At 38.3% G+C, this 21,745-nt stretch overlaps 1 pseudogene; it reads right to left on the bottom strand.

The window, feature by feature from the left end:
- Nucleotides 1–4,555: 4,555 nt before the first annotated feature.
- Nucleotides 4,556–21,289, bottom strand: LOC113131779 (lymphoid-specific helicase-like; annotated as a pseudogene).
- Nucleotides 21,290–21,745: the final 456 nt, after the last annotated feature.

Here is a 21,745-nt window from a genome sequence, read left to right as displayed (position 1 = left end):
CAGCAGCACATGTGCTAATGTTTGGTCTCCTATCGCTGTGTAAGATAGTATGTCAGGAATGGGGGCCAGATTAAAGAGAAAATGAAGAGAACAGAAAATGTTGACAACAAGTGTCAGAGTTAACAATAAAAACACCCAGATGGACACAGTCCAGAGCTCAAAAGAATACAGCATTGTTGACAGCAACGGTCTGAGGACTTTAGTAGTGAAATATTTTAGATATTTAATGTCCAACAAGAAGAAGAGTGGCATGCACTGCAAATCACAGACTATTTGACAAAAACAAAATGTTCTGCTAAAAACAGGTAATACCACTAACCTTTTTAACCCCCTAAAGCAGTGCCAAACTCTAGAGCACATAAAATGCAAGACTTTACAGTCTCCGACCCAAGCAAGTGTTGGTGGTCCCTTCGAACACATGACACTTGCTACACAACAAGAGAACTAATTTATTTCTTTTGAAGAGACCAAAAAATTTAGTCTGTTCTGTAAATGTCAAAGCTTTCATATTTTAGTTGTAGATTTAAGACGTAAGATTTTGTTCTGTTTTAATGAAGTTAAATTTACATTTGACCGTTTTGACTGTTCAGAATACGGATTTAATTTATTATATAAAATATAAATATATACATGTATGTATCAATGGACCTAACATGAAAAATGTATCATGCCCAGCAGCTATTATAGTGTGAAGACGGGAATAACTTCACAATCAAACCTTCTGTGACTTTCAATTCAGTACTGAATTATTGCATTTCTGTTACTCATTCTGCCCATACAAGTAAGAGCTCAAGTTCAACTGCTGCCACAGGTAAGCATATATACTCCATAAATACCACAATGTCAAAGAAGGGCCTAAGCTCTGGATAAGTGAAAACCAGGTCCTAGATTACATGCTCATCCAGAAAGTCCCAAAGCTCAAATAGTAAAGCAGTAGCTGCCCTCGCTAAGGATGGGTACCGAGACCCGGTATTAGGGTCTGAGGGTGTTTTGGGGCCCTGGGCAAGTTTTGACATGCCCTGACATTTTTGCTTTTGTCAGTTGCTTTTAAACATATTAATGGCTGCACATAAATACCTGGTTCACCTCAGATTATTTCCATATGAACAATGCGCTCATTGCGAGGCGGGATCAAATTAGCTGTAATGAGGACAAGACAAAACGTACTTCAAGCTTCCTAGCCATATATTTCTTATTTTTATGAGGCAAGTATTCGCTGAGATTCTGGCTGTTTTATTTACGTGTCTGAAGAGAGATGACAGAGACAGAAGACAGAGCACATCCTGTCTGCTTTCTTTATTTAACAAAAGCCCACCGTTTTGTTGTTGTTATGCGGGTATATAACTAACTAGACCCCTTAATAGATTCAAACTATGTTATCAGGAAAAGATGCCACAAAACACGCTGGCGCGTTCATCGACCCCTGAGGGTCAAACGAGCCGTGGTTAAATTTTGAAAGACAGCAATATAGATAGATACTTTATTCATTGTCCTGCAGTTCTTATATTAACTTTAACATAGAAATTTCGCTATGTAATAAACAGATAAAGGCACCCAGTCAATAACATATAACATAAATAGCATAAATAACATAACAGTTACTATTAAAAAGTCTAATGGCTGTGGGGACAAAGGATCTCCTCAACCTCTCAGTTCTGCAGCGGAGTGAGATGGGTCTCCCACTGCAGCTGCTACTCTGTTTAGTCAGTATATCATAGAGGGGGTGTTTATTATTGTTCAATACAGAAAGCAGCTTCCTCCACATCTGCTGCTCCACCACAGTTCTTAGAGGGTCCAGCCCCCTTCCTAGCACAGAACTGGCCTTTTTCACCAGTTTGTCCAGTTGCTCACAGTTTCTGTTCATAATGCCACTCCCCCAACAGACAGCAGCATAGAACAGTGTACTTGCCATGACAATGTGATAGAACATGCACAGCATGTCACTGCAGACACTGTATGAACCAAGCTGTACTCCCCCTCCCGTCCACCGCACACACATGCCACAACAGCTGTATCATAAGAATACTTCTGTATGTGGCGAGAATCTGAGTTATATCTAAAGTCTGATGTGTAGACCGTGAACAGAAAAGGAGCAAGAACAGTCCCCTGTGGAGCCCCAGTGCTGTATTCCAGCGTCTCAAACAAATCTCCCCAGCCTGACATACAGTCATATAGCCATATAGTGTGCCATATAGTCTGAATGTGAAATAGTCCATAATCCATGACTTTAGGGAGGGGGCCACCCCCATGCATAGAAGCTTGTTTCTCAGTGTGGGAGGCCATATAGCGTTGAAAGCACTGGAGAAGTCGAAGAATATAATCCTCACATATGAACTAGGCACATCAAGAAAGGCATATGCCCGCTGCAGCATGTAAAGCACTGCATCTTCCACTCCCATGTGTTTCTGATAGGCAAACTGAAGGGGATCAAGATCAAGGAGCTGCTCCAAGATCTTCGTGATGTGGGATGTCAAAGCCACTGGTCTATAGTCATTCAGCTCCACCAGCTGCCCTGTTTTGGGCGCCAGTATTAGACAAGAAGTCTTCCAGCCGAAGTCTCATATTAAAGAGCCCCTGAAGAGGGACAGCTAGTTGTCCTGCACGATCCTTCAGAAGCCTTGGACATATTCTATCTGGTCAAGCTGCCTTCCCTGGCCAAAGTCTCCTGAGCTCAGCTTGAACCTCTTCTGTTGTTAGCGACAGAAGGAGCTGTTCAGATTGTAACAGAGGAACGATGGAGGTAGAGGGAGCAGTCAAATAGGTGGAGAGGTAGCAGTCAGAGGATGAGGTATAGTATGGAGCTGCAGAGATGGAGGAAGCAGCATCATACGTGGAGTAGAGGGAGCATCTGCCACATTGGAGAGGGAGGGAGCATCCTCAGAGGTAGAAGAGACAGCTGAATATGTGGAGGGAACAGGTGATAATGGTGGAGGGAGCAGCCTTAGACATGGGAGATACAAGAAGCAGCAGCAGAAGTGGAGGGAGCAACCACTGGGGTGGTGGTGGAGGGACTAGGTATTGGTTGAAGGTATTGGCTCTATCCACATCACCATCCAAAGACAGAGTTTGTAGCCAGTGATGGTCCTAACCCCTCTCCACACCTCCCTGGTATGGTATGGTAATGAATCCCTTGCCTCTTGTGACCATTTCCTGAAAGACAGTGGTAACAGGAAGCTTCTGCACACAAGGTCTGTATGTGGGCTGAAGACAGACCATGTTGTGATCAGATCTACCCAGTGGTGGAAGAGGTACAGCCCTATAAGCTTCTTTGACGTTAGCATAGAACAGATCTAAAGTCCTTTCTCCATGTGTTGGACAGTCCACATACAGTGCAAAGTCAGTCAGGCAGGAGGACAGAGAGATGTGATTGAAATCCCCTGTAATTGCAATGAATGCATCAAGGTGCTGGGTCTGTATCCTAGCAACGGCATCATGGAAGACGTCACACGCAGTTGCAGGCGCCGCCACCGGTGGAATGTAAACAACAATGGTGACAATGTATGGCATCTCCCTTGGTACATAGTATGGGCGGAAACCAACTGAGGCCAATTCAATATCTTTCACAGTCACATTTCAGGGCTTAAACCCATTTCTAATTGAAAAGTAGGATAACTCCCCCACCTTTCGTCCTTCCATTCGTCCTTGGGTCTCTGTCCGCTCGTACAGTTCTGAAGCCAGGTATACCCACATGAGTCCGGTATGTTGTCGTTCAACCAGGACTCAGAAAGACATATCAAACTGCACTCCCTGTACAGCCCATATATACACACATATACATATATGTATATGTGTGTGTATATATGGATAAGCTCCAGTCTTAACAGGGCTGTTATTGGTATTGAAGTAGTCACGATAAATGTGCACTTCCGCCCATAGAGTCAAATATCTATGTGTAATATGTTTTTGCTAGTCGCACACAAAATGAGACACCTCTCTCAGCACTTCACTCTGACTACCTTCCTACTGTGTCTGTAAGCGGCTTTTACATGACGTAGCCCACACTTGCGGCCGCAGCAGACATATCAACTCAAGGATGGCGGAGAGCGCTATCTAAGTGTGGCTCTACTTCTCAAACGTTGACGTAAACAGCACTTTACAATTCATGCAATTCAGTTCATGTTCTAAATTTCTTTCTTCCTCTAAAAGTATCAATAACAGCACTGTTAAAATACCGGATTGATATGCAGTATCAATAAGAGTACCTTAACAATACGTATCCCTAGACTTCGCATGTGATGAAGCAGAGGCAGCTAAGGCGGAAGCGGAGAGAGCTGTGAGTTTCTCTCAGACCATAATATTCGATAGCCCACATTCTTCTCATGATTGGAGGGGATGACAGGCATCACAACATATTTTGGACTAGATCCTGCAATCTTCCAAACATACTTCTCCCTTCCTGATTTTTTTTTTTTTGCATATTTGTCACACTAAAATGATTCAGATCATAAAACTAATTACAAATTACAAAACTTTGTTACACAAAGATAACGAGTAAATACAATATGCAGTTTTTAAATAATTTAATTTATTAAGGGGAAAAAACTGAATTGGGGGCAAATACTTTTTTACAGCACTGTATGTAGAGCTTATTTTGTCATGAATGTTAATTTTTAGGAACATTTTATTATGAAAGCTGATTTGTATTTTGGCAAATAACATGTTTATTGGAATGTGTGTATATTGTTTCTAATGGTCATGATCATTTCTCAGTTTTACCCAACTCCAACTAGCTGTGTGAAGCTGAAATTTCTCATCAGTGTGGTCATTTGGGAAGGAGTTTATCTGACTGTTGACTCCAGCGAGATGCTAAAGGTAGTGGTCATGACAGCAAGTGTTACCTTGAACTCCTGTGTGACAGGGTCAAGAGGGTACTCCACCAGATAGGGATGGTTACAGCATCTCCTTAGCAGCATAAGGATGTTCTGCAGCTTGAGGTTGATCTCTGCATCTATTGGGCTTTGGACATCCAGCACTGGAGGGGAGCTGACGGGATCAAGTGGAAGCAGAAAAGAGAATAAAAACAGATTACTAAGATAAATGATAATAACAAAGCAAGTGAGGAAGTAAGTATCAATGAAAGCTAAATGAATAAACCTCATAAGCCAACTACACTGAATTATTATAATTAATGTGTGTGTACAAAGTACTGACCTCTGCTCTAAGTCCTTTCGGACCCTTTCCAGATATTCTTCCATGTCACGCGCAGTATCTCCATCCGTTTCTTTATAGTTTACCACTTTCTGACTGCGACGCTTCGGCCTGCCGTCGATGTCAACACTACGGAATCCTCCTTCTGAATAACCCAAAAGAGTAGCACTTTCAAATCATAGCTTCTCCTTGAGTCACTTGGATGGTGATTAAAAAACGAATAAACCTCAAAAGGCAGCTACACAAAGCCCTAGAAGAATGCAGTCAATTTGAAAAGGAAAATTTTTGGCTAATTAAAGTACATTTAAAGGTCCATATTTAACCCTCAGGGGTTGACGAACACACCGGTACCCTCATAACAACAAAATGCTGTGCTTTTGGAAAATAAAGAAAGCAGACAGAGTGCACTCTGTCACCGGTCTTCACAGACACTTAAATAAAACAACCAGAATCTCAGCGAATACTTGCCTCAAAGACATACACAAAGCTTGAAATGTCTACTTTTAAATGAAACAATTCAAGTCGAAAACAAATCATCTCTCTTTATGTCATCTGTATGAAAGTAAGGAGCGGTACGCTGTCTGATCATGAATAATCATGTGATCTACCTGACAAGACAAAGATCCACATAAAAGGCCTTTCAGTCAGGAATGTGGCAGAAAGGGAATTAGTGCAGTGCAATGCAGATGCAAAATTTGTCATCGAATCGTGTTTTTCCTCTGAGGACAAAGTAACCTGTTCGTTGCTGCCTGGAACCATAAAAAGCACTTCTTCACCTGCGTAACGTGCCATCATCCAAAGGCACAGAAAAAGTGACCATGCACTGTTCATATTACCACATAATGTGCATTCAGTGAGAGGCGGGATCACATTAGCTATAATGAGGTGAGAAAAACTGTGCCGCTCCTTACCTTCATACAGATTTCATAAAAAGAGATGATTTGTTCTCGACTTGAATTATTTCATTTAAAAGAAGACATTTCAGGCTTTCTAGCCATATATTTCACATTTTTATGAGGCAAGTATTCACTGAGATTCAGGTTATTATGTCTGTGAAGAGAGATGACAGAGAGAGTGCACGCAGTCTGCTTTCTTTATTTTATAAAAGCACAGCGTTTTGTTGTTAAGTGTATACAAATACATCTAGACCCCTCACACAGTCGAATGATATATTGCTCTTATCTATATGATCAAAACTGACGGAGTAATTTAAGTTTGTTTCGGCCTTATCAGAAGAAGATGCCACAAAACGTGCCGGCGCGCTCGTCGACCCGAGGGTTAACTTTTACTGCAGTGATCACAGATGAACTGACTTTTGTTGCAGTGGTCACAGATGTACTTACTTTTGTAGCAGTAAGATTATACCTTAGGGCCCATATTTTAAATGTACTGTAACCTGTGTATGTACTTGACTAGACTTTAACTTCAACCACCACATACACCAGTGACCATATATTTGCTCTAGGTTGACATCAGTTGTTATACTAGCCTGATGAAAGGCTAACAGATAGACTGAAAACCTCTTTTGAATCTGGTATTTATCAAACCTGGTATTTAAGAGAACTACCATTTGTAGGGACTACAAAGCTATCACCATGGGGAATCCACTGTGTGACTATTGGAGAATGAAGTCACCAATTTAGATTTTAGCTCCAAATACTGTTGTTACCTTTTCCTGGCCCAAAAGCTTGACAATAGTCTTGTTGACCACAGCTGTGTAAAAGGCCTCCTGTTTGGCTGTCAGAGGGGCATAAACAATTATCTCTTTCTTGGGGGAACCTCCAGTGTCACGTCTGACTTCAGCCGCCTCAGCAGGAATGGAGTGAGAATCTGAAACAGAAAACCTCTATGACATGCATGTTTTCCCTGGTAGCTACAAACCTTGAGGCAAACAATCAAAGTCCATATACCATGGCTTCACACTTTACAGATTTACGTTACAGATTTAATTTCAAATTGAGTACTTGTTTTGCCCAGCAGTTTACATTCAATAACCCATAATAAAATGAAAACATGTGATCAGATATTTTGCACATGTCATAAGAATCAACAACAATCAATAACAAAAGTATTAAGAACCTTAATTCAGTAGTTTTGTAGAAGCTTCTTTCACATCATGCGCAGCTTCAAGTCTTTTTGGGTAAGTCTCTGCAAAGCTTTGCACACCTAGATTTGTCTATTCATTTTTGTGGTGGTTTATATTGTGTTTATTTTGTTACGCAATTTAGTACATTTAGCATTCACACTGTATGTCGGAGACAGCACCACAGCATGATGATGCCACCATAATTTTGCTGTTAATTAGATGATGAGCAGTGCCTATTGTTAAGTGGACATAAGCTGTACAACTATAGGAAGAGTCCTGTTGGTTAAATTTTTAATTGTGGACTATAGAGAGTTCTTATATAAACTGGTATGCAACTTTAAGTCCAGTCAAATTATTTGCCAAACTAATTCTAGACACAATTCAAACAATTAAAGCCAACAAAATGCAGGTGATCACAAATTGGAGTGCCACAGAAAAATGTCTTAATACTTCTGTAAATCAGAGATTTTACTTTGGACTTTCAATATATTAGAAAAAAAATTGTCATTATGGGTTACCAAATGTAGATTGATGCACAAAATCTAAAACCAATTTCAAACTAAATTTACAATATAGTGTGGAAAAAAATGAAGTGATATGAATACTTCAAAAGGTAATGGATAAAATTAGTAATGTGATATATGGAGAAAACAAAACAATATGTACCAAATAAAAAAGAACTAATGACAGAGAAGCATTTAAATAAATACACTTCTGTAACACATTATTTCAAAAGTATATGTAATAGTCTCGTGATTGCACTGCGGTGTGTGACAAACCTGGTGCTGAAGCATGCTCAGGATGTTCTGCTCACGTTCAGCAGCCACCACACTCTCAACCTCGTTGAGGGTGGTCAATATCAAACCATGCCTCAAAACTGCACAAGAAACATCAATGAGAGGTTTAAAACTCAGTCCTAAATTAAAGATGAACAATTAACAACACAAAGCAATCACATACGTCTAATCTTACTGCATGTGTGTGGATTATGGAGATTGACTTATATATATGGAAAAGGACAGTCTAATATGCAGGTTTGATTATTTTTACCACAGCACACTCATTGGTCTTCAACATGTGATAGGTTTAGACTGCAACAAGTAATCGATAAAAATTGATTATTAAATGTATTTATCAACATTAGAGCTGGGCGATAAACCGATTTATTAATTAATTCAAACGTGTAGTTTACATTGTGTTGTTTGAATGAAAATTGGTTTTCTCTTTAACATCCACTGACATTCCCCTCTGGGCTCAGCCCCTCTCCTTGCATGTTTGCCATATTAACGATACACAAACAACGTGGCAGCGAAGAGGGAAGAACTCGTTCAAAGTGTCATTTGTAATTTGGAAACTGGTTCAGTTTTACGGTGTCAGACACAAAACAAACAACACCCTGCTGCAAAGTGTGTTTTGAAGTCTGTTGCTAGCAAGGTAGCAGTATGACCAAGTTACTGCAACACCTCAAACAGAGGCAAGCTGCCTAGTGGGAGAGATGTTGTGCCCTACGAAATGAATAAGACCGCGGCAGCACAAGCACAACCTCTGGAGGGCAGATTTTTTTTAAGGCCATATCGCCCAGCCCTAATCAACGTATTTATCAATTAGCTGGCCTAGTGAGGTAGCTGTTTTCCACTGCAGAGATGAAAATGGCAGAAGCAGAATAGAATTAATAACTTTTTCCATAAACAATTCTCACATCAGTATTGCCTTCTAGTTTTCCTTTTACATGGTCAGATAATCAGTCATCAAGTAAAATGTTTACAGTTCTCAGGTCAACAGTCAGGAGCAGCAGGTGGCATAGAGCCAAGAGAATTCCACACACGTAACGCAAATTGAGACTTGAGCGTGAAAACGCTGAACTTCAGGAAAAGCATGAGTCTTTTATTACATTCCGCAGTCGGATCGAGAAATATGGGAAGAGTGACAAAAAGGTTACTGAACATCTTGATCTTGATTTTAATCATAAGCGTGTCAAATTTTGGAGGTATCTATGTGAATGTCCATGATTCTATTGTGAAATATTTTTCTTGGATTTGTTAACCAGCAACTGATTGCATATTTTTATATTCCAACAAAAAGAGAGGATAACATTGTTCATACTTTTAATTTATATCTTCCTAGAGGGATTTAGTTCATATAGAGAGAGAGAAGGAAAAAAAAATGGTATTAGTTCTTTGAAAATGAAATTCTAGATGCGTTAGATCAAGTTGGAGAAGAAGTTAATCATTGCAGGGGACTTTAACCCTTGTGCACTGTTCAAATTCACTACCCTTCCGTTATGTTCGGGATAAAAACATCCACTATAATAAACTGCTGTAAAATACATACACACACACACACAACTCCATATAAAAGCCAGAAACTAAGCCTTCTATGCACAGGCCTGTGTAAAGGTTTAATGGGGCCACTTCGTTGTCAACAGTAAAAATACAAATTTACCTCTTTCCAACAGGGAAACCACCAACCATCAAGAATGCATGATTATATAGTGTCATGGCTGTTCAATGGGGGAGATGGGGCAGAAACATCCACAAATAATAAATTAGTCAGAAAAAATTTAAATCTGATGCTGCACAGAACTAACAATGCATCAAAATCAGTATTAATCTTTGACATCATCCACAATCTCCCTTTATATTGAAAATAAGTTATTTTGTGTGTTTTTTCCTTGACATCACTTATGAAATTGACATTTAAAGGGTTAAAAATCATGGAATTGTTTAAAAAAACATTTAGTAGTTTAAAAATTTATTTTTCTGATATATTATTACAGCAGTTTATTGTAGTGGATGTTTTCATCCCGAACATAACGAAAGGGTAGTGAATTTGCCCACAGTGTATTACTGACCTATGGAAAATCATATTTTCAAAATTTATGTGAAATTAAGGTTTGTCACCGAAAATCATTCCATTTGGTGAAAAACAGCGAATGTTACGGCCAAATTAAGAGTGACAAATGACCTGGTGAATGAAAATATCTCGAACAATACAGGGGGTAATGGTAGGACTGGTAATGAATGTGATTGCATTGAGTCTGATGATTCGTAATATATAGCAAGTGGTAGTTATTCTACTAATGATAATTTTGAAGGGTATAGAAACCGAAAGATAAGGTTAACCCTCAAGGGTCGACGAACGCGCCGGCACGTTTTGTGGCATCTTCTCCTGATAATACAGAATCGAACTTAAATTACTCTGTCAGTTTTGATTATACAGATAAGAGCAATATATCATTCGAATCAGTAAAGGGTCTAGTTTATTTGTATACACTCATAACAAGAAACGCTGTGCTTTTGTAAAATAAAGAAAGCAAACAGGGCGCACTCTCTCTTCACAGATACATAAATAAACAACCAGTATGTCAGCGAATACTTGGCTCATAAAATGAGAATTATATGGCTAGAAAGCTTGAAATGTTTTCTTTTAAATGAAACAATTCAAGTCGAAAACAAATCATTATTTAATCCATTTGAAAGTAAGGAGATGTACGGTTTCCCGTCTCACCTCATTATAGCTAATGTCATCCCGCCTCGCACTGAGCACACTGTTCATATGGAAATAATCTGAGGTGCGCCAGGTAATTATGTACGTGCCCCCGAGAAATGGCATAAAATGTCAAACTTCATCACCTTCATTTCAGAAATGTATAAATAAAATACAGTGCTGTAAATCAATTTAGAAGAACAGGTCATGTGGGGACTATGAACAATTATATTCTTGAGAAACGTATGAGTAGCATACAAAACATGCAAAACAGCAGCTGTGGAAAAAAATTAAAGTTATGGAAGGTCTAATAACATACAATCTAATATCGCACATGATAAGTGGCTAGAATATTTTATAAAGTTATCTGAATTTAGATGCCGATTTTGAAAACTTTGTCACAGATTGTGTGAATAATCATGAAATTGTATCTTTTAATGAAGCTGAAATTTTAGATAGTAGCATTACTGGAGCCTATTATAGGCCCCTTTACCAGACAGCATTATTATTGAGATGCTGAAAACATCACATATGTTATATTCTATAATGCTCTCTTAGATACTAGATACAGGGTACTTTCCAGAGATTTGGTGTGAGGCTATGATTTGTCCGCTATACAAAATGGTGACAAAAATGATATAGGAAATTATAGGAGGATTTTGTTGCCTAATGTGTTTGGTAAAACTTTTACAAAGTACAACCGGAGATTAGTATTAGTAGTATGTAGAAGTAAATAATATGGTTTATGAAGAACAGGCAGGGTATAGGTCAGATTATTTTACAATAGATATTTGTATTTCACAGTCAGTGGTTCAGAAATATTATTTTTCTAAGCTTTTGACAGTATCCAGCATAATCTTTTGTGTTTCACTCTCATTAAGAATAGCATTGGTGGAAAAGTTTAGTGTATTGAGATCTATGTATTCTTAACTTAATGTGTGAAAGGAACTGTTGGTTTAGAAGTATTTTGTCTGCACCATTGCATGGTGAGTCCACTTTTGTTTATGCTTTTCTTAAAAGAATATACAACAAAGTTGAAGAAAAATTATTAAGGTATTCAGATTGAAAGTATCACAGAAGTACAGGCCTTGTTATATGCTGATGATATGGCTAATACAGCAGATACAATTGGAGGGTTACAGAAACAGATTGAACAGCTGGAAAAATGTAATCTTTACGGTATGAGAGTGAATTTGAGTAAAACGTAAATCATGGTTTTTAGAACAGGGGGCTCTCTAAATAAGGATGAAAAATTATATTTTGCTGGTGAACAGATTGAAGTGGTTAATTGTTACAAATATCTGGGTATGTGGTTTACACCAAAATTGTCATGGTGGAAAACGTGACAACTTTTAGCAAGACAAGGCAAGAAAGCAATGCTTTTCTTGCTAAGGTTTGTTCATAAAGTAGCTGCAATCAATCTTTGTATTTGTTTAATCACATGGTTGCACCTATACATCATTGTGAATCTGAGATATAAAGTTTTGAACCAGTGGAGTGTATTGAAAATGTTCAGGTATCTTTTTGTACAAAACTCGTGTATCAGTACGAGTGTGAGCAATGTAGCCGTCTTGGGTGATTTGGGTAGATTTGTATTGTCCACTTCTTACATGAAAAGATTAATCATGTATTGGATCAAATTAAACGTAAAACATGGGTTACTAGTTCTGCTGTATTTTTATTTTAGTGCCTGGGAGGCTCAACATGTAGGTGAGCTAACAACAGCTATTCTTAACCAACAACTGAGATATAGACAACCATTCACACTCATAGGCACACCTATGAGCAATTTGTAGTCACCAGTCATTAGTCTTTGGACTGTGGGAGAAAGCCAAAGTACTTGGAGAAAACCCACACAGATATGGGAAGAACATGCAGAAACACATAAAAAGACTCCATGCCAATCATGATTTTAATTGAATTAAACCCAGAAACCTCTTGCTGTGAGGTGACAATGCCACCCTACAGCAAACTCTTAATACTTAATGTTTCATTACATTCAATTGTAATGCTGATTTTCCAATTTTGTTGTTTGTGTAATCAGTGTTTCTATGAAACTCTTCTTAGAGGCCGAAACTCTTGCATTCTGGCTTTAAAATGAGGATCAGCAATACTGTGATCAACACTCAGTCACCAGTAATAACAGAAATTACCTCTTGAGATCATCAAAGACCTCCGGCAGCAGGAAGTTTAGGAGGGACCAGAGTTCAGCCAAGTTGTTCTGCAGTGGCGTCCCTGTCAGCAGTAGCTTGTTATCAGTAGGAAGCATCTTCAGCTCCCGCACCAGCCGACAGTTGAGATTTTTAATCCGATGGCCTTCATCCACTATCAGGTACTTCCACTGGAACTGCTGTAATAGGAAATGGATATCATCTGGATTCTTACACAATACTAAGAGTCAAACAGGGCTACAACAATTATAATTATTGTGCAATAATATGGAAGTTAGTCTTGGATAATAAATGAATTCATGATTATGTCTATAAAATGTCACAAAAAAGTAAAAGGCATCTGCTATATGTTGCAGCAGTCCAAAATTGCTTGTTTTAAACCAGCAAACATTTGGAATTTCCACATAAAATGACAAAAGATTCATTAATCATCAATGTAGAACAACAGCTGTGGGATGGCAGCCCACTAAAGCAACTTGTCTCTGTTTTTGCAAGTGTTTGGTAAGTTTATCTGGGTGAATTGCAATTAAATATTAACTGCAAAAAGGGCACTGAACTGTTAGCCATTAGCATGAAACCTTACTATCTTCCTTTTTAAAATCCTAATAGTGTATGCTCCCCCCTTTGCTTTCCATTGGTGGTGACGTTCTAAGCCTAATCTCTGGAAGCTTAAACCTGAATTCCACCCTGCCAAATTTAAATGTTAAATGTAAGACCAGGTGTGCTGTCCACACTCCATTCCTGTTGATCCTCTATACGGTTACAAGAAAATGCAATAGCAATGTTTGCAATTTCCTGGATTTCTGCATAAATTGGTCATGAATTGTGATCTGATCTTTACCAAAGTCAAAAAAAAACTCAGGTGTCAAATGAATTGTTTAACACTGAGTTAAAGGGAAACTAGGAAATCACAGAGTACTGTAACTCTGCTTACAACTCAGCATGCTGTAACCCGCAGAATTTTTTTGGTGACTCTGTTGTAGGGTGCATCACATATAGAAAAGAGGATGAATTCAGATCTGTGATCCAGAACATGTCAGAGAACACCAAGATCCTTTGGAGTACGTAGTATACTCCTCAAACTTACTCAAACTTATGACTGTGTGTAGAGTAGCCATTTTCTATGCAGTGGACTAATGGTGCAGTGGTAGCACAGTAGCAGGCAAAACTAGACAAACTGATTTAAAAAAAAAAAAAGACTAGCTATGTTATGTGGTACTCTCTAAAATGAAATGAGAATGAGGACTCATTATGGATACATCCCACCCCTACAGGTCATATGACTGCTCTGAGCAGCACCGTCAGTGACAGACTTCTACACCCACACAGAGGCGGACTTACCATTAGGCGAAGGTAGGAGGTCGCCTAGGGCCCCAAACTACCAGGGCCCCACAATTCATGGTTAAGGTATTTTTCATCAAGCACTTAAAACTAACTTTGTATTTACTTGATTTGGTATTCTAAAATAGCATCTGAATGCCAATTCGTGACACGAGTTGCAGAAGTGTTTTTTGTGTATTTTAGTATTATTTGTGTAACTCAATTGTCTTGTTTTTACTTCAGTAAAACCGTTAACTAATATATGTGGTATGTGAATGAACATAAAGTACATTCTTATTTTACATAGATAATTGCTTGTGAAAATATTGAGTACACGAGTTTATATAATAAATTTATAGTATATAGTTAATATGTTTTATTCGGTTTTTCTACAGGTGCGGTTCTAGACACCTTGATGTCTTTGCTGTGTGAGGACGAAGAAGTTAAAGGTATGACTAAAAATGCCCTGGATGTTGAGGCCCATGTTCGCCTTGGGCACCCACATTGCTTGTGAAGCATGTGAAGAAGCACTGCTGCGGGTCCTTTGTCCCTGTCACCAGACTTCACAATTGTCACAAAATTTTTACCTTACGTTTAACAACAGACCATTTGACACTAACATCTGACTGATGCACCTTACTATTTTATTTCTCACTTACATGTACAAACTCTTTATTTTAACTATTGTTAGTACCATTGTTACGTTCTATATTTTCAGTCATGCATGCTAGTATAAAAAATTCTTTATTTTTTTAATAAAGGATGAGCAGAGTTCAAACCTGGAGGAATTTTCTGTCAATCATGGAGATCTCAAAGGAGGTAACAACAACAGGGAACATGCTGAGGGGCCCCTGAGGTCGACGGATCTTCTTCAGCAATTTGGTCCTATCTAAGTGGGGGCCATGATAAAGCAGCACAGACACCTAGGACAAACACATGACACTTCAGACTGATGGACTAAAGTAAACATAAAGAAAGACAGCCAGGGTCAATCACTACTGGTGGCAGAAAAGATGTGGCCTGTATTTGTGATCTTCTAAGTAAAGCTTGGATCAGGGGGTATTCCAGAAAGCAGGTTTAGTAAAAGTTATTTAACCTTAGTTGAAAGAAATTCTAAGTTTTCTGTTCCAGAAACACAGATCATGTAAACTCAGATTAGTTGCTCTGCGTAACTAACCTGCTCAATGGTAGGTTTTCTTCAAGAAACTTCAACTTTCTGTCTCCCTTCCTCCATGCAAGACTGCAGAAGCTGCCAGAGAGGCTGTTTCATTTCCTTATTCATACAGTACATATCAAAGCACTATGGGAGGGCATTAGTTTTCAGAAGTCTGAATTAGAAGAAGCAGATAAAAATCCCAGATAGACGCTAGCTAATAATTTATCTTTATTGACATGACTTTTTTATGATCACTCAGTTAGTGTAAGGACAGTGGTCTCTCCTTGCATGTACAGTGTGGATTTATCCTCAGTTCAGAATAAGATTTATAAGCTACACAGTCGTTCATTACACTGGCACTCTGTGGATAGGCCTATCAGAACAACTGTCATTTTGTTAATTAAATCACCTCCTGTCAGGTCTTAAGACTATTAGATCAAATGTCGAGATCAAACACAAAAACGTTACAGAGGATTGTAATGATTTGCAGATAAATGTAGCCTAAGCGTTAAAACTGCCTTGTGTTTGGAATGAAAGCCACTGAATGTTGAAATGAAACCAGTGATGTCATCTTAAGCTGCTGCCAGGCGCTTTTGGCTTTATTAATGATGATTTTTATAGTGCTCGTGCCAACGGCTAACCCAGAGTTACTCAACACAGAGTTGCTTGCACAAACTCTGATTAGCTGTTCTGGAACCAAAAAGTTTACGATCTCAGGGTTAATCAACTCAGAGTTAGGGTTAAATCCAGTTTGCTAAACCTGTTTTCTGGAATACAGGGAGATTAATGTGGTATATGCCCATTTTACTCAAGAACATCTTACCTCTGGTGTGAAGCGTTTAAATTCGTTAATCCAGTTGGGCAGAGTGGAAAGAGGGGCTACGACCAGAAAGGGGCCCATTACTTTCTTTTCTATCATCATTGCAATGTGAGCGATGCACTGGATGGTCTTTCCCAATCCCATCTCATCAGCAAGGATACCATTGATGCCATTCTCCCACAACATCTGACAACACAGAGGGAAAACCACAAGCTGCTGGTTCACATTCATTTATAATAAGGTACATCTATAATTAAGGGCTGTAGCTTTAAAAGCAGCTTTACAGAAGTTTAGAGTTTGTCAACTTTGAATTAAAGCTGTGTTCATTTCCAGAAATGGATATCCCTTTAAATCCTAGTCTGCTACTTTGATAACTTATTCTATGAACCTAGCTTGTTTTTCTCAAAAAAACCATGAGTTTCTATCCAACTCCATCTGCCTCCTACATTTAAGAGTCATTTAATTTCTTCAAGATGCTATATGCTTATCAACCGCTAATTTCCAAAATCAATAATGGGTCAACCTTTGAGGTTACAATCATAGATCTATAAATAATCTTATAGATATATAGAATAATCTAAATGTAAAATAACTATACTAAGTAAGTACTGTATTTTTTGGACTATAAGTCGTACTTTTTTTTACTCCTCTGGTGTGTCCTGCAACTGATGAATATGTATATATTTACAATAATTTTGTCTACTAGTGTTAGATGAAACTCTTGGCTCTCTTGACTCCATTAAAAATAATGCTGTACTGCTGAAAAAGTAAAAGCAGTTATGTTTACACTAAACTCTTAACTCCTAGTGTAACACAAGTATAAAAAAGCAACCAAAAGAAAGCGCGATAGTAAAACTGTAGTATTGTGGCCCCATTCCCACACCCACCTAACAAACTACTACATGCTCAAGAGTGTCATCATTCAGAGTTGACTGAACTGACTTACTGATCACTTCTGAGTTTCCCTTGAGAGGTTAAAACACAACATTTAAACCAGTATGGACATCCTTCAAAGTCCACAGAAGAAAATGATTACTGAAAATGCAGTGGTAATTGGCCAAACTCCATCTGCTGCAGAAGATGGAGATTATATGATCAAGAACTTCATCTATTAAATGGACTTCAAGCTATTTTGTCTGATATTTCCAACATGAAGAGTGAACCTAGGAAATTGACTTTGTGTTCTATTGACTCACTAGACTGGAAACGCTGTCATCAAAGTGACAGAGGGAATCTAACCAACAAATATATTAATATATAATCAGATTGCACAATCCCATGATGGTCAAGCCCTACTTACCCTCAGCCACTCAATGCCTTCAATCTGGTACCACCTCATGACACCTCCCGTAAAGAGCTGGGGCTGCTGGGCAGGGACCGGGTGGCCATTCACCCTTCTGTGAGCATGCAGAAGATGTTTGGCATTGTCTCGTACAGTCTCAGACAGGCGGTTCTTGATGTCTTGGTTAGAATCGCTCATCTTCTCGATATCCTCAGCTTCCAGTTTCTTCTGCACTGGCTCCGCATCCTAATATCAGATGTTTGACATGTTGACATCTGGATGTGCTGTGTTCAGTGACCCTACTTTTTAAAAGATATCCCACCCAGAAAAATATACACAATTACCGCATCCTCCACTTTTGCTTTTTTAGCTTGCGACATGATTTCCTGGAAGACAAAATCAAGCAAAAATGGGAGATGATCAGTAAATAATAAATGTACAAATCAGCCTAAATGTTAAATGAGATCTAACCTCTTTCGACATGACATCTGCTATTTTGTAGTCTTCATCCCTCTTCCGCTTCTTTTTATCTAGTTTAATAGGGAATGGTCAATAACATAAAAATTCATACATATTTCAATTTGATGTTAATAAAACCAGGCATTACTCAAAGTGAAACTTTGAGTAATGCCTGCTTCTCTAAAAACTTTTAGTTTGTATTCATGAGAGAACAGACAATGCATATATATATATATATATATATATATATATATATATATATATATATACACACACACACATACATACATACATATATATATATACACATACACACACACACATACACACATACATATACACACACACGATAAACAGATAAGAGAATCTACTCACCTTTGTCAGATTCTGCATTGTTTGATGTCTAAAAGTAAACAAATTGTTAGTATGTTAAACAGTATTTTAATGCTGGGCTTAAATGTTTTATAGTACAATGTCCTTCACCCTCTTGGCCTTCTTTTCCAGTTTCTCCTTTCTGAGTTTCTCCTGAAATCATTCACAGAAAAACAAGTGCTGGTAGTTAATTTAGTCTGCAGCCAGCATTTACAAAGACAGCGCAGGTAGTTCTTGTAGTGCTCTTCACACGTTACCTCATTCTGTTGCTGCTCCATTTTAGTCAGCAGGAATTTTGAGTAGATGTTGCTCTTCTGAAGCAAATGTTGCAGTCTCTTAAAACGCATGTCATGAGAATTCCTCTCCCATGATTTGCGTGCCTTGAGAATCACAGATTTATGACACAGTTGACAGTGTTAGACAAGACAAGGACTGGACATCCATGTTTCCAAATGTTACACTCGCACCAGTTTTCATGCTGATTTAAAAATGACACTCCTTACATATTTTCCAATAAGTTTAAAAATGACACTCCTTACATATTTTCCAATAAGTTTAACCAAAGAAAATCCATAGTCATCAAATTTTATATGATGTCTGAACACAACAGCTAGAAAACAACTTTGTCTAAATAGGAAAAACATATTTTTAAGCAAAGAACAAAAATCAGAAAGTAAGTCAAACAAGGTCATGACCAATGGCTTCCCAAATTGAGCCCGTTTCTGCTGGAGGTTTCCCCACAGTGTCCAAGTGCTTGCTCTTAAGGTTTGTTGGGTTTTAATGCAAAGTGCTATGATTTTACACTTTGCAAATAAATTAAGCTAAACTGAAAATGAAACATCCTAAGCCAAAATTTGGTGCTAGCTTACATTTTTGACAGCTTTTGATAATTTGCGACTGAGCAATTCAAAACGTAATGAATAAGGCCAATGATTTTTCTAGGTTTGTGTTATTTTCCATAAATTCCACACAGAAACTAAAAACAACAAAAAATTTGGTGCACTCGCTGTAATATCTGTGGATCTAGAACCTGACTTAGCATCTTTGTCTGTGCTATATACCACCGTTGTTGTCTAAAATCTATTAAAATACACCAGTGAGCCACATCCTGACATGTTTATTGTCCACAAAATGAATGGGGCACATTTTTCAGAAAGCCCCAATTGAGCATGTGCGTCTCCTTTGCCCTGTTTATGCTACTCTGCTAGATTTTTGGGTTGTTAGCGTGAACACCATCACGCATTAGCAAGTAACACCATTGTACTAAAAAACTGAGAAGCAAGTGGAGAGGTAAATAGGGTAAGGTCATGTGCATGCACAGATAACTCTTACTTTAGAAAATGTTTCTTCTTAGTGTTTGGAGCTCATTTTCGAAATAAGGAACTCCACACATTTCATGAGGAATTTCTGAATTTCCCTTTGGGGATTGGTGTGTCACTGTCATTGTTGTTGTGTCATTGGTGTGTCAGTGTAAATCTACAGCAGAAATACATGTGCTAAACCAGGTTCTGGTATCACAGAGATTTATAAAAAAGAAATGGTGGAACAAATAAAAACACACCTTTTCCATCATCTCCTTCTCTTTCTTCTCGCTTTCCTCCATCAGCTGCTTCTCTTCTTCCTCCATTTCCTTAGTAATGACTACTTCAGACATGGTGTTCCCAGATTTCACACCGATATCTTCAACAAACAGTGATAGTTAAGGCCATGTCAGGGTCCACACTGAAATATACTTTCATCAGGTAAATGCATGTATGACATGGTTTCTTGTTTGTTCTAGACAACTGTTAATAACAAAGGTGAGGAGAATCATGGAATATACTAAAGAATCACTTCCGCGTTTAAAAAAAACAAAAAACAAAGTGACCCTTCAATAATTCAAACTGGATTATCTAAAGAAATTCCCAGAATATGCTTCTCTACAACCCTTGGGGACGTCACACTGAGATTCTGACTATTGACTGACCACTAGCAGATCCAGTCTTCATTGATGTGCCCAGCGGCTTCTCTGACTCATCCGGCCTGGGGCAGTGAGGAGATCCACTGCGACTTTCTTCTTTTACACTGTCAGCATGAAGAAGAACACAATGAAATCCAGGCTTTTTTCCCTGCAGGATTTACAGGAACACAACTCTATTCACGTTTGAAACTTTTTAAATATTTGAAACGTTCACGTCTACAAAACATGCCTAACATGTACTGTGTGTAACCCTCAGGGGTTACTCTTTAAAATACGAAGACATTTGACGTTACAGCATAGTAAATACTGAATATATAGACAACTATTTTAACGTTTAGTTCTAGGGCAGCATGTTCGATAAATGGTTAGCACTGTTGCCTCACTGGAAGAGGGTCCCGGGTTCGCAACCAACATATATATGTTATTAAGTAATGCTATTTGCCCAGCACACTTTTCAGCATTTACACCCTTCATTTTAGGATGCTGGCTAACTTCAGAACTTTACAGGGGCAACACCAAACCACTGGCCCGAGCATATTTCAGTCATGCTCGGGCATTAATTACTCAGACAGACTCAAATGAAAATTACAATCTAACAGTTGTATTATTTTAAGGTAAACGTTGCTTACCAGTTCATTGTTTCCAAGAGCGAAGCAGAGCTAATGTGACCAATTCAAAGTTTATATGGAACGACTAGAAAAGTAATTTCTCATTCAACAAAATAACGACTCATTCAAACTGTCATAAATGCAATTCAAGGTATCTTATCAATTAGCCTGAGTAAGACTGCCGTTATCAACAGTTTCTTGGTATGTAGTACAACATATAGTCTTATACGTAAAATCTAAAAGTGAGCAGACATGTACACTCAGATTTGTGAGCCCTGCAAAGCGGCAAGTTACGACAAAAGAAGTGTACATCCGAAGAATCCTTTTCAAAATAAAATATTACGCTAATTTTGCACTCACAGCTGGCGGGAGATGCTGTGGTTATCTTTTATTTTGAAGGCTGAATCGCTGTACTTCGCTATTTTAAAGCTAAACTCGCACGACATGACACAGCTGAGAGTTGTGGGCGAGGTTATTCCATTTCGCGCCACTAAGGGCGAAACCACTGCTCTTAAAATAGGGTGGATTGTGAATTAAAATGCTACCTACCTCGGTATTTTAGAACTTAATGTTAACATCAGATTAACCCTAACAAGTGAATGCTTTTGAAAATTTATTGAAAAGTTATTTTAGGACTATAATGTATTTTAATTAGAGAAAAAACTGTTTTACAGCACAGCCAAAACCCCTCAGAGTGAAAATAAGTGGCACACATCATTTTATATTTCCCGCTAATATGAGCTGCCATTATATACCTATATAGAAAGTTATCATAGGCCATCATATACACTATTGTGCAGGCGTTTTAGGCACTTTAAGTGTTGTAGATTCTTATCACAAAACACCAACAGATGCCTGATTGATCCCAGGTTCATTG

The sequence above is a fragment of the Mastacembelus armatus genome, chromosome 15, assembly GCF_900324485.2.
Source record: "Mastacembelus armatus chromosome 15, fMasArm1.2, whole genome shotgun sequence".
Taxonomy (NCBI): Eukaryota; Metazoa; Chordata; class Actinopteri; order Synbranchiformes; family Mastacembelidae; genus Mastacembelus; species Mastacembelus armatus.
Note: the sequence above shows the minus strand (reverse complement) of the source record. Positions and strands in the feature narration are given on the sequence as shown.